Source organism: Fukomys damarensis, unplaced genomic scaffold (assembly GCF_012274545.1).
Source record: "Fukomys damarensis isolate Sample0158 unplaced genomic scaffold, DMR_v1.0_HiC HiC_scaffold_16, whole genome shotgun sequence".
Lineage (NCBI taxonomy): Eukaryota > Metazoa > Chordata > Mammalia > Rodentia > Bathyergidae > Fukomys > Fukomys damarensis.
In genome coordinates this window covers 23340380-23350131 of record NW_022900928.1, presented here as the reverse complement: position 1 = coordinate 23350131, position 9752 = coordinate 23340380, and positions in this window count along the sequence as shown.

The following is a 9752-nucleotide window of genomic DNA, read 5'->3' as shown; positions in this document are numbered from 1 at the left end:
TCCACAAAAAAAATTATAATAGTTAACCTCAGTGCTCCTACAGCACTACTAATGTCAGTGATTTTCTCTTCTGGATGTTCAACAACAAAAGTTTGGAGAATAAAACTAGAAAGGTAACTGGGCTATGAGGATGGCCATATTGGCTGTGGCTCCATGGTTGATAAGAAATAACAGCCCCCTAACTATGCTTTATATTTCAAAGTGTTTAATGTCCAAACAAAATTATAATAGTTAACCTCAGTGCTCCTACAGCACTACTAATGTCAGTGATTTTCTCTTCTGGATGTTCAACAACAAAAGTTTGGAGAATAAAACTAGAAAGGTAACTGGGCTATGAGGATGGCCATATTTTGGCTGTGGCCGCTCAAGGTCAACAAAGAATCCAGGACATAAGGGAACCTTTTCTACAGGATCCTACATCTCTGGTAAGTCACTCAACCTCCTGAGTAGGGAGATTGCTGACATCAGAGGACAAATATACTGTGTGCCAAAGGAGGGTCACCACGAGGGAAAAGTCTCCCATGTTTTCACTAAAAGAATCATGGTCAAGCAAGGCCATGACCCATCCTAACAGCTGATACTGACAGGAGTTGAGAGGCTCTATGCATAGTTCCAAAATAATGCCTGAAGAGACTTAACTGACCTTGATAGATAGCAAGAGGTTCATGTTGATTGATACAGGTCTCACTTTAATTTGATCTTAAATGCCCAGCAGAAAAGAATAACCAAAAGAGATATAAAATAATGTATAGTAATAAAGCTAGTTACAAAAAGGGGCTCTAGACACTGAACTCTTCTGGCAGTTTTCAGCTTTACCAGTAGCTGACCATGGTTATGGATCATTAGAAAAAAACTATGGTAAAATCTATAAGAGCTCAGCTAGAGATTTATATTTCTTAGTGAAATTTGTTCTTCAAACTCTGTCTTTTAGCTGTAAGCAGATAAAACTAGAGAGAATTCTGAGACCAGCAGAATTTCTAATTTCTAAGTGTGACTTTCTCCCCAACCTGCAACCTGATCTTTCATTCTTTTTTTCTTTCTTTCTTTTTTTTTTTTTAACCAGGGATTGAACTCAGGTCCTTGTGCTTGTGAGGCAGGCAATGGCACCACTGAGCTAAATCCCCAGCCCTGCTCTTTCATTCTAATGTGCTCATACTTAGATTACGCATACTCTAATTTCTTAAAAGTTTTGTTTATTCTTGCCTAGAGGCTGCCAAACTCCAAGTTGTTATACAAATGGAACCAATGACAAATGTGCTAGACTTCTTTTACTGGGATTCATCAGATAGACCTAGTAAATAACTCATAACTGCTAAATATATAACATGACTTCTGTGTTGGATTCTGAAGTCCCCTGGACCTTCTCCTTATCCACTTTGTGGGCTATATTCATAGCAATCCTGCAGACCCTATAATTTGGCTCACACATTCTTAACTGTTTCTTTGGCTTTGTCTCCTCCAGATGTAATACCTATACAGCTACCGAGATGACAATGCCAGGCACCTACTGATGGCCTTTAGATAGACCCTTGGTAGATTAACTCTTACTGCTGATCAAAACTATGACCCTCTTCAGCTGGAAGCAGCCAGAGCTGTCTTTGCCCTTTAACCCCTCACAGCAGTTAGGGGTACTTCTTCAGAGGGAGGAATATTGCAGATAGGTAAGTTAATTAGATATCTTATAGGCAGTTAAAACAGGGTTGCCCTCAAGGAGTGACATAGTAAGGAGCCAATATGGAGGACAATCAAGACACATTCACTGAAGGCCAGAATTGTAAAAGGAGATAAATGACTATATCTTTGTGCTTCCCCTGGGAATGAATAGCAGTGATTGATATTCTAAATAGGCATCAATCACTTGGGTGGGGTCCAAGGTCTTAACCCAGCCTTTCCAGGAAATATCCCTGACCCCCACCCTTACTGTAAATCCTTGTAAGCTTGCTAAGTGACTTGCTCTGGCATTGACCATCATTTAATCAATATTACCTGGGTGACAGTACTTGTAATCTTATTGTCAGGTCATGGTTTTGCCCCACCTCATGCTCACTTTACAATTTTCCATTGGGTCTTACACTTTTGTCCCACTTTGCACTTGCCTCACCACATGGCTTTGCTGTATAAAACATATTTGAGAAGTGGGGTCGGCAGGCAATGTTAGGGAATTGATCATATTAAAGTATGCTGTGACGCTGCCTCACAGGCTGCATTCTCCTGGTACATCTTGGCTCCTAAAATGAACTCATGCCCTTATCTCTGGTTTCCCTCCCCCCGCCCCAAGGCCACAGTGGTCCAGGAAAGTTAAAACCTGTGCCTGCAGGACTGGGCCCATAAAAGCAATCTGGCCTGTGATAGGTTAAAAGTAACTCACTCCTCATAAATAAGCAATAGCCCACCCCAAAACTGATAAAAGGACCTTCCTTTCTTTGTTCTTCTCTCTCCTTCTGCTTCTTCTTCCTCCTCTCTCTCTCTCTGCCTTCCTGCCTCCTGCTGGCCTCGCTACAATAAAGATCTCCTGCCGGGCCTCTCGGTGTGTGAGTGGCCCCCGAAAGGGCATGCGAACCCCCTTTCAGGCAACCCATTTTCTGGTCCCCCTTCTGTCTCTCTTAGACAGAAGCTTTCTTTCCCTCAATAAATTTTTCAACTCTAAAAATATGTTGAAGTGTTCTTTTCATTTTTTGAGTTATCATTTTGGGAACATCAATTAAAATGGATAGAAATATAGTTGTCATTATTTATGACCTTCAAGTGACTAAAATATATTTCTGTGCTTTAGACAAAAAAATACTATAAATGCTTCTTAAATGTGGAATGAACTGCAGGAAAATCTCATGCAGCTAAATCTTGAAAGGTCCTTGCTGACTCTCAACTAAACAGGGGGGCATCTGAAAAGAAAACTGATAAATATGGAATGCCTTGAATGTCACTACTGCTTCTAAAGTAATGAGAGAGCATCAGTCAAAAGACTGGAAAGGGGCCGGGGATTTAGCTCAGCAGTTTGGTGACCTGCCTTGCAAGCTCAAGGACCCAAGCTCAATCCCTGGTACCAAAAAAAAAAAAAAAAAAAAAAAAAGACTGGAAACAACAATCATAACATAGGACATTAGCATAAATAAAACTTTTAGCTCTGAGTAGACGCCTTGTAAATTAAAGTTTATCAGCCATCATAGAAACTCTCAGGATCTTCCAAGATTTGATGAATATAACTAAACAATTAACCATCACTCATTGAATCACTGACAAACTCAACCAGTTGTATTTTTTTCTCTTTTATGAATATGTCCATGGTACACGTGGTTTCCAATCACCTTGGGGCATGTGTACATGTACATAACACACCTCGATTATTTTTGAATTTTCTTCCCTTTCCCTCCCTTACCCTCTCTACTCCTCTACATGCCCTTGTACCATTTTCAGTCTTGTTCATATTGTTAACCTTATCACTTAAACATGACATGTTTGTATTCATTTTCTTCCTTCTCAGTTTATAAATTTCTGTCTACAACTTCCCACTTAGACGACTCCCAAGAATTAACGCACATGGACACTGCTATTGAATGAGCTGTTTATAAAACTAGAGCATGTCCAGAAGGAAAATCAGATGGCTAAGTGTCTGTTCTCTGTAAATGTAATGAAAGCTGCTTTTCACTGCATGGATCCTATAGAGAGGAGTAATCAAACACCATGGGTTAAATTCTAAAGCTTATTTCCAACACTGACTCATTAAATGGGCTTGATCAAGGCTCAAACTTTTCTTTATACAATTTTAATAGCTTTTAAAGGAGAGCAATAGTACTACATAATATGCTTATTAGAATTACTAAGTGACTTCCAAGCCTTGTGATTAATCAGCCTTACTGATCCTAACACTGAGGAACAATTGCACTTGATTGCATGAAAGAGTTTCAGGAGAGAATTTTTGGACAGAAGCTTCTTTCAGTATGTCCTTTCAAAACCTTCAAAGAATTCTAGTCTTGGGTTACTTTCCAGTTACCCACAAAGACCACCCTCTTTGGAAGCAAATTAGTTACCCATTAGTTGAGGAAAAACGTAATAGTTTCACTACTACCTGGACTTCACTGTCTCCAATGAATTGAGAGATAGCTTGGAATTTATTTCATAATCATAGAATCACTTTTTGCCTTTCTGTCCCAAAAATAAACAATCTATTCTAGTGGGCATTTAAAAGAAATATTGAACTTTCCCTCACCCACCCTTCAAACAACTGTTTTCCCTATTTCAAAAATTTTTAATGTACTGAAAATATGGCATCATCCCAACTGACCTGAGAGTTAGAGAAGACTGGAGCACTGTACATGGCTGGCAGTCATGAGCCCCAAGTGTTCTATAACCATAGGCTCTGCCTCTACTTGGCAATGTGGTGCCTTTTGAGGCTTCTCCAGATTCTAGTGAGAGCCTGATTGAATCTCCACAGTTCAGCGTTTCTGCAGGCTCTGGGAAAAAGGAAAAATCCTTTGAGATTTTTGAGATCATTTATATAGTTAACACCTCTTAAGCAAGAATGAAAAAACAAAGCAATTACATGTTATGGATCTTTTCCCAGGTGTAGATTCTGACCAGGAATTCTGGTAGTTATAAGTAGATATTTTTCTTTGAACTTGAGCACTGTATAACTTTCAGCACACCTCACTACTCACCACGTGTGTATGCACATACACAGAGATGTATGCACACATGTATCTGTACAAAATATGTAGGCTATATGTATTATAATAAAGAGAAAGAGAAAAAGAATCATACATATCACAGAAGAGTAATATATAAATGTCTTATACCTAGTTTATTATTTGGCCAGAGTTTACTGGATATGTTAATGGCTATGTGAATTCATGCAGATGAGCATGCAAATATATACATGTTACTTGTTCTAGGTAGTTTGTAGTAAACAATTGACAGACATTTTATTACCTGAATTTTGCTCTAATTACATCGTTTGAAGAAAACTGGTTGAGAGGGTGTTTGGACAAATGAAAATGATATTTTGGATTCCAGGTGGTCAATGTATAAGGATTTCTTCCATACTCAGAACAAATGTTGAAAGTAATAGTTTATCTATGGTTGTACCACCCTGAACATGCCTGATCTTGTCTGCTCTTGGAAGCTAATCAGGATCAGGCCTGGTTAATATTTGGATGATCATTTAAGTAATCATTTAAGATTTATTTGAAATTTGTCACAACACCCCTCAATCCCCATAATTATAAGTTTAATACATTAATAAGGCAACTGTTGAATGATATAACTATGCAGAATAATTCAGTTTTTTACCAAGTTACACATGTACTAACTCTAAAACTTTCAACTCTATTATTAGGTATTTAATGAATATAAATGAGACATTTCTCACCAAAAGATATAGAAATTTTCAAATTTCTTATAGAATTTTCAATTTTCCATGTTGTTTGTCAAAGTAACCTGTAATGATTCTTTTTATTTCTTTAATATGATTTGTAATGTCTCCTCTTTTATTTCTGTTTTGAGGTTCTTTTCCTTGTTTATTTTAGCTAAATATCAATTTTGTTTATCTTTTCCAAAACAATTTTGTTCATATTTTGTATTGTTGTTTAAGTCTTTGTCTCAGTCGTTTTCTTTGATTTTTATTACTTTTTCTTCTACTAATTTTGATTTTGATTTGTTCTTGCTTTTCTACATTTTTGAGATGCATCTTAGAATTTTAAAATTTAAAGTCACCTAATTTTTTATTTAAATACTCATTGCTATAAATTTCATTTTTAGTATTGCTTTAGCTGCATTCCACAAGTTTTGATATCTCAAGCTTCCATTTTCATTTGTTTTGAAATTTTAAAAAATTCTTTAATTTCATTTATTACTTTCCTCTAACCCACTGTTCATTCAAAAGAGTGCTGGGCCATCTCTGAGTGTTTGCATAATTTTGAAAATCTATGCTGTTATTTTCTTCTACGTATCCCCAGTTTTGTGATAAGAAATAATGCAAAATATAAATTTATGTTTTACATTTCTTTAGACTTGTTTTGTAGCCTAATATATTATCTATTCTACTGAAAGTCTCATGTGCTGGTGAAAAGAATGCATATTTTGGATAAAATAGTCTGTGTCTGTTAAATCAATTAATCTATAATATAGTTAAACTTTAATGTTTCTTTGTTCATTTTTTTCCCTTTGGTTTGGATGTTCTGTCCATTGATAAAAGTGCGTGCTGAAGTACTTGACTTTTACTGTATGGAAGCCCCTCTCCTCCTTTAGGCATATTAGTGTTTATTTTATAAAACAAGGTGACTGGCATTTGCTGTATATTTGTTTATAATTATCATATCTACTGATAAAATTGATGTCTTGATCATATGGTGTGACCCTCGTTGTGTCTTCTTACTTTTTTTTTTTTTGTCTTAAGTCTGTTTTGCCAGATGTTACTGCTATTTCTGCTTACTTTAGGTTTCCATTTGCTTGGACTATCATGTTTCCATCTTTCTCTTTTAGTCTGCATCTTTACCTGTGAGGTGAATTTCTTTTAGATAGCATATTATTGCTCTTGTCATTGAGCCTTTCTGCTAAACTGTGCCTTTTAGTTTAATTTAGTCCATTCACCTGTAAGGCTTATGTTGACAGATAAGACTTATTCCTGTAATTTTATTGCTTTTCTTCTACTTATCATAAATATTCTTTGTTTCTGACTCTCATTCATTGTTGTAGTTTGATGGCTTATTCTATTAATAAAGTTTGGGCTTTTTGTATTTCTCCTTTGTAAATCCACTTTTGGGATTTATACTTTGGGATTTATGCTTTGGTGATGGTAGGTATCTTTCTCCCTTCAGGATTCCCTTACATATCTTTTATAAGTTTGGTTTTGTGGTCTTGGTTTCCAGCAGGTTTTGCTTATCTTGGAAAGTCTATTTTTCCTTTGTTTCTAAAAGATAGTCTTTCTTAGTATATTAATATTAGTTAAAAATCATTTTCTGTCATGATTTGTAATACATCTTTCCATTCCTCCTGTCCTGTAAGGTTTGGTGAGAAATTTGCTATTAGTAAATGGAAATGCCCTTAAATGTAAAAGAACACTTGAAGATTTTAAAATTGTACTTCTGAGAGCAAAAAAAAACATGCTTGAGATATTTTTTTGTTTGTGTCTACTTTGGGTTCAATAAGACTCCTTAATATGAAGTCCATATCTTTCTCATAATTAGAGACATTTTCTGCTATATTTTATTGAACAGAATTTCTATGCCTAGTCTTCATCTCCTTGTCTTTCGGTACTCCAAAGATGTGGATAATTATTTAAAGGTGTCCTAAAGTTCTTGAATACTCTCTTTTTTAAAATTTCTTTTTATCTATGGATGATTTATTTTGTTCTATTTTTGGTGAACATGCTAATTAAAAAACATGCTTTGAAGCCCAGATACTTTTTCTTCCATTTGATATAGTCTATTATTAAAGTTTTTACTGTTTTTTGTTTGTTTTATTGAGCTCTTCATTTCTAAAATTTCTATTCAGTTCTTTAAGATCTGTATCTCCTTGATGAATTTATCATTTGTATCCTACATTGACTTTATAATTCATTTAAATATTAATTTGCATTTTCTTACATATCATTAACTTTTTTATAGTCATTCTTCTAAATCATTTATCAGGCATTTAGTCCATCTTAAGTTCTTTAGAATCTCTTGCTAGGGATTTATTATATTGTATTTGGAGGCATTATTTACCTATATTTCTTTTATTCCTATTTTGATATCTGTTTATCTGGTAGATGAGATATCTGTACAACTTTTATGGGGTAGCCTTTTCAAAAATACCCTTCTTCTGATGATCTGCCTTAGGAAGGTAGTTTGTTAAGCATTTAGCTTTAACTTTACCTGGGCACTTCAGTGTGGTCTCCCTGTCGCTCCTGTGGCTATAATTAGTAAGTTTGGATCACAGTGTGTACATTGTCCAATCAGGTTGACCACTTTTTATAGGCCTTGTAAGAGTGGAGCCACTCTAGCAGATCAAGCACCTCTAGGGTAAACAGGAGGATCTGTGGGGCGCTCACTGTGCAGGTGCTTCTGTAATGGATGTGATGGCCCCTGTTAGGTGATAGTGATTTCTTCAGACACTGTTGATGCTAGTTCTTCAACTGTTAGGTGATTTTGGCTCTGGCAAACAATGGTGAATAGTCTGAAGCACCCATCTCCTGACCAGTGTGGTACAGGCCCACGTGATGCACAGGGCAGTGGCAGGAACTGCCGCAATCTCTCTGTGTTGTGCACACCCAGTCCTGTCAATAGCATATCTTCAAAGTGCTGTGGTGTTGATGACATGAACTGCATAGATCGGAGGTAGCAGGAGATGTGGAGTTGCTCTCCTCTAATAATGTGGTAGTGTATACATTGGAGTGGGGCATTGACTGGAGCAGTAAAAAGATGTCCTTGACCCCTTATTCACACACACTTGGGGATGAAATGAATATTGGAGCTCTGTCACAGGATTTCTCAAGTCTCATCAGCATTAGATGTGGGAAGGTCTAATGGGCAGCAGTGGGAACCTATGTTTTCTCTGTTACTCAGTTAGTTTGTTTCTTTGTTTTGTAAGATGTGTTTGAACATGGTGCAGGGGGCGAGGCTTTGGGAACTCCAGACATAACAACCTTCAGTCCTGTCACCAGAGGGAACCAACACATGGCTGGCCACATCTTTGTTCTCAGTGGATATTCACCTCAATCTACTGGTTCTTGAAAGCAGCACTTTCTCTTTCCCTCTGTGTCATAACACCTGTTTCCTACGCAAGTGACTTGTTCACTATCACCCTGCCAGGACAAGTAAATTCAGGAGGAAGGTGTCCCCCAAGTCAGGGCAGTGAAATCTCTCTAGATTACCATGAGATAAGAATATTCAGGGATTTCAGATTCACAAATATTCAAATTAAGATGGTAGCTCACTTTTCAAGATGGCTCATAACCTAACTTCCTGGGAACTCACTGGCAGATGATACAAGATCCTTTATCAAAACAAAGCAACCTTGAAAATTTTAGGTCACTTGCTGAAGTGGGCCATAAATCTGGGAGGACTGTGAAAGTTTCCAACAGCTAGGATTGCCAGTATCTACACTGATAGAGTTTGTTGGGACTTTCTCTTGCATCCTTATCTCTACAAAGGAGATACCTTCCCACCACAACCCAGCATTAGCTATGGAATCATGGTATCAGGGTGTGTGTTTTTTTTTTAATCTTATCACACTAATATCCCTGGTCTCAGTTTTTGTACTGCTGATTTCTGTGTTCTTCCATGGTGCCTCATCACAAAGTGTATGTATAAACCTGTTACTTTGCGTCTTCTTAGTGGAGACAGAGGCAAGTGTTGAACACTTTACTCAGCGATCTTGAATTTGCTCTTCACATTTTATTTATCTCTTCATCAGTTGATGGACACTTCGGTTGTGTCCATTTCTTGGCTATTGTAAATAGTGCAGTAATGACCATGTGAATGCAGAAATGTCCGATTTCATCCCTTTATTCATTCATTATCACCCTATCTCAGATCATATCTATATCAATATATGAATATTATTCTCCTTGATAACAGAAAAATCCAAAAAACTTAAAAGACATAAGATACTTTTCATAACCTAAACAGGCTGCAAAAAAGAAAAAGTAGAGAAAAGAATACAGAAAGTAAAGGAAATCACTAAGACAACTTTCAAATGCTTTTTTCCACCAACTGTAAGAATTATCTTTTTTTTTTTTTTTTTTGTGAAGTGTTTTTCCTATTTTGTATCACGTT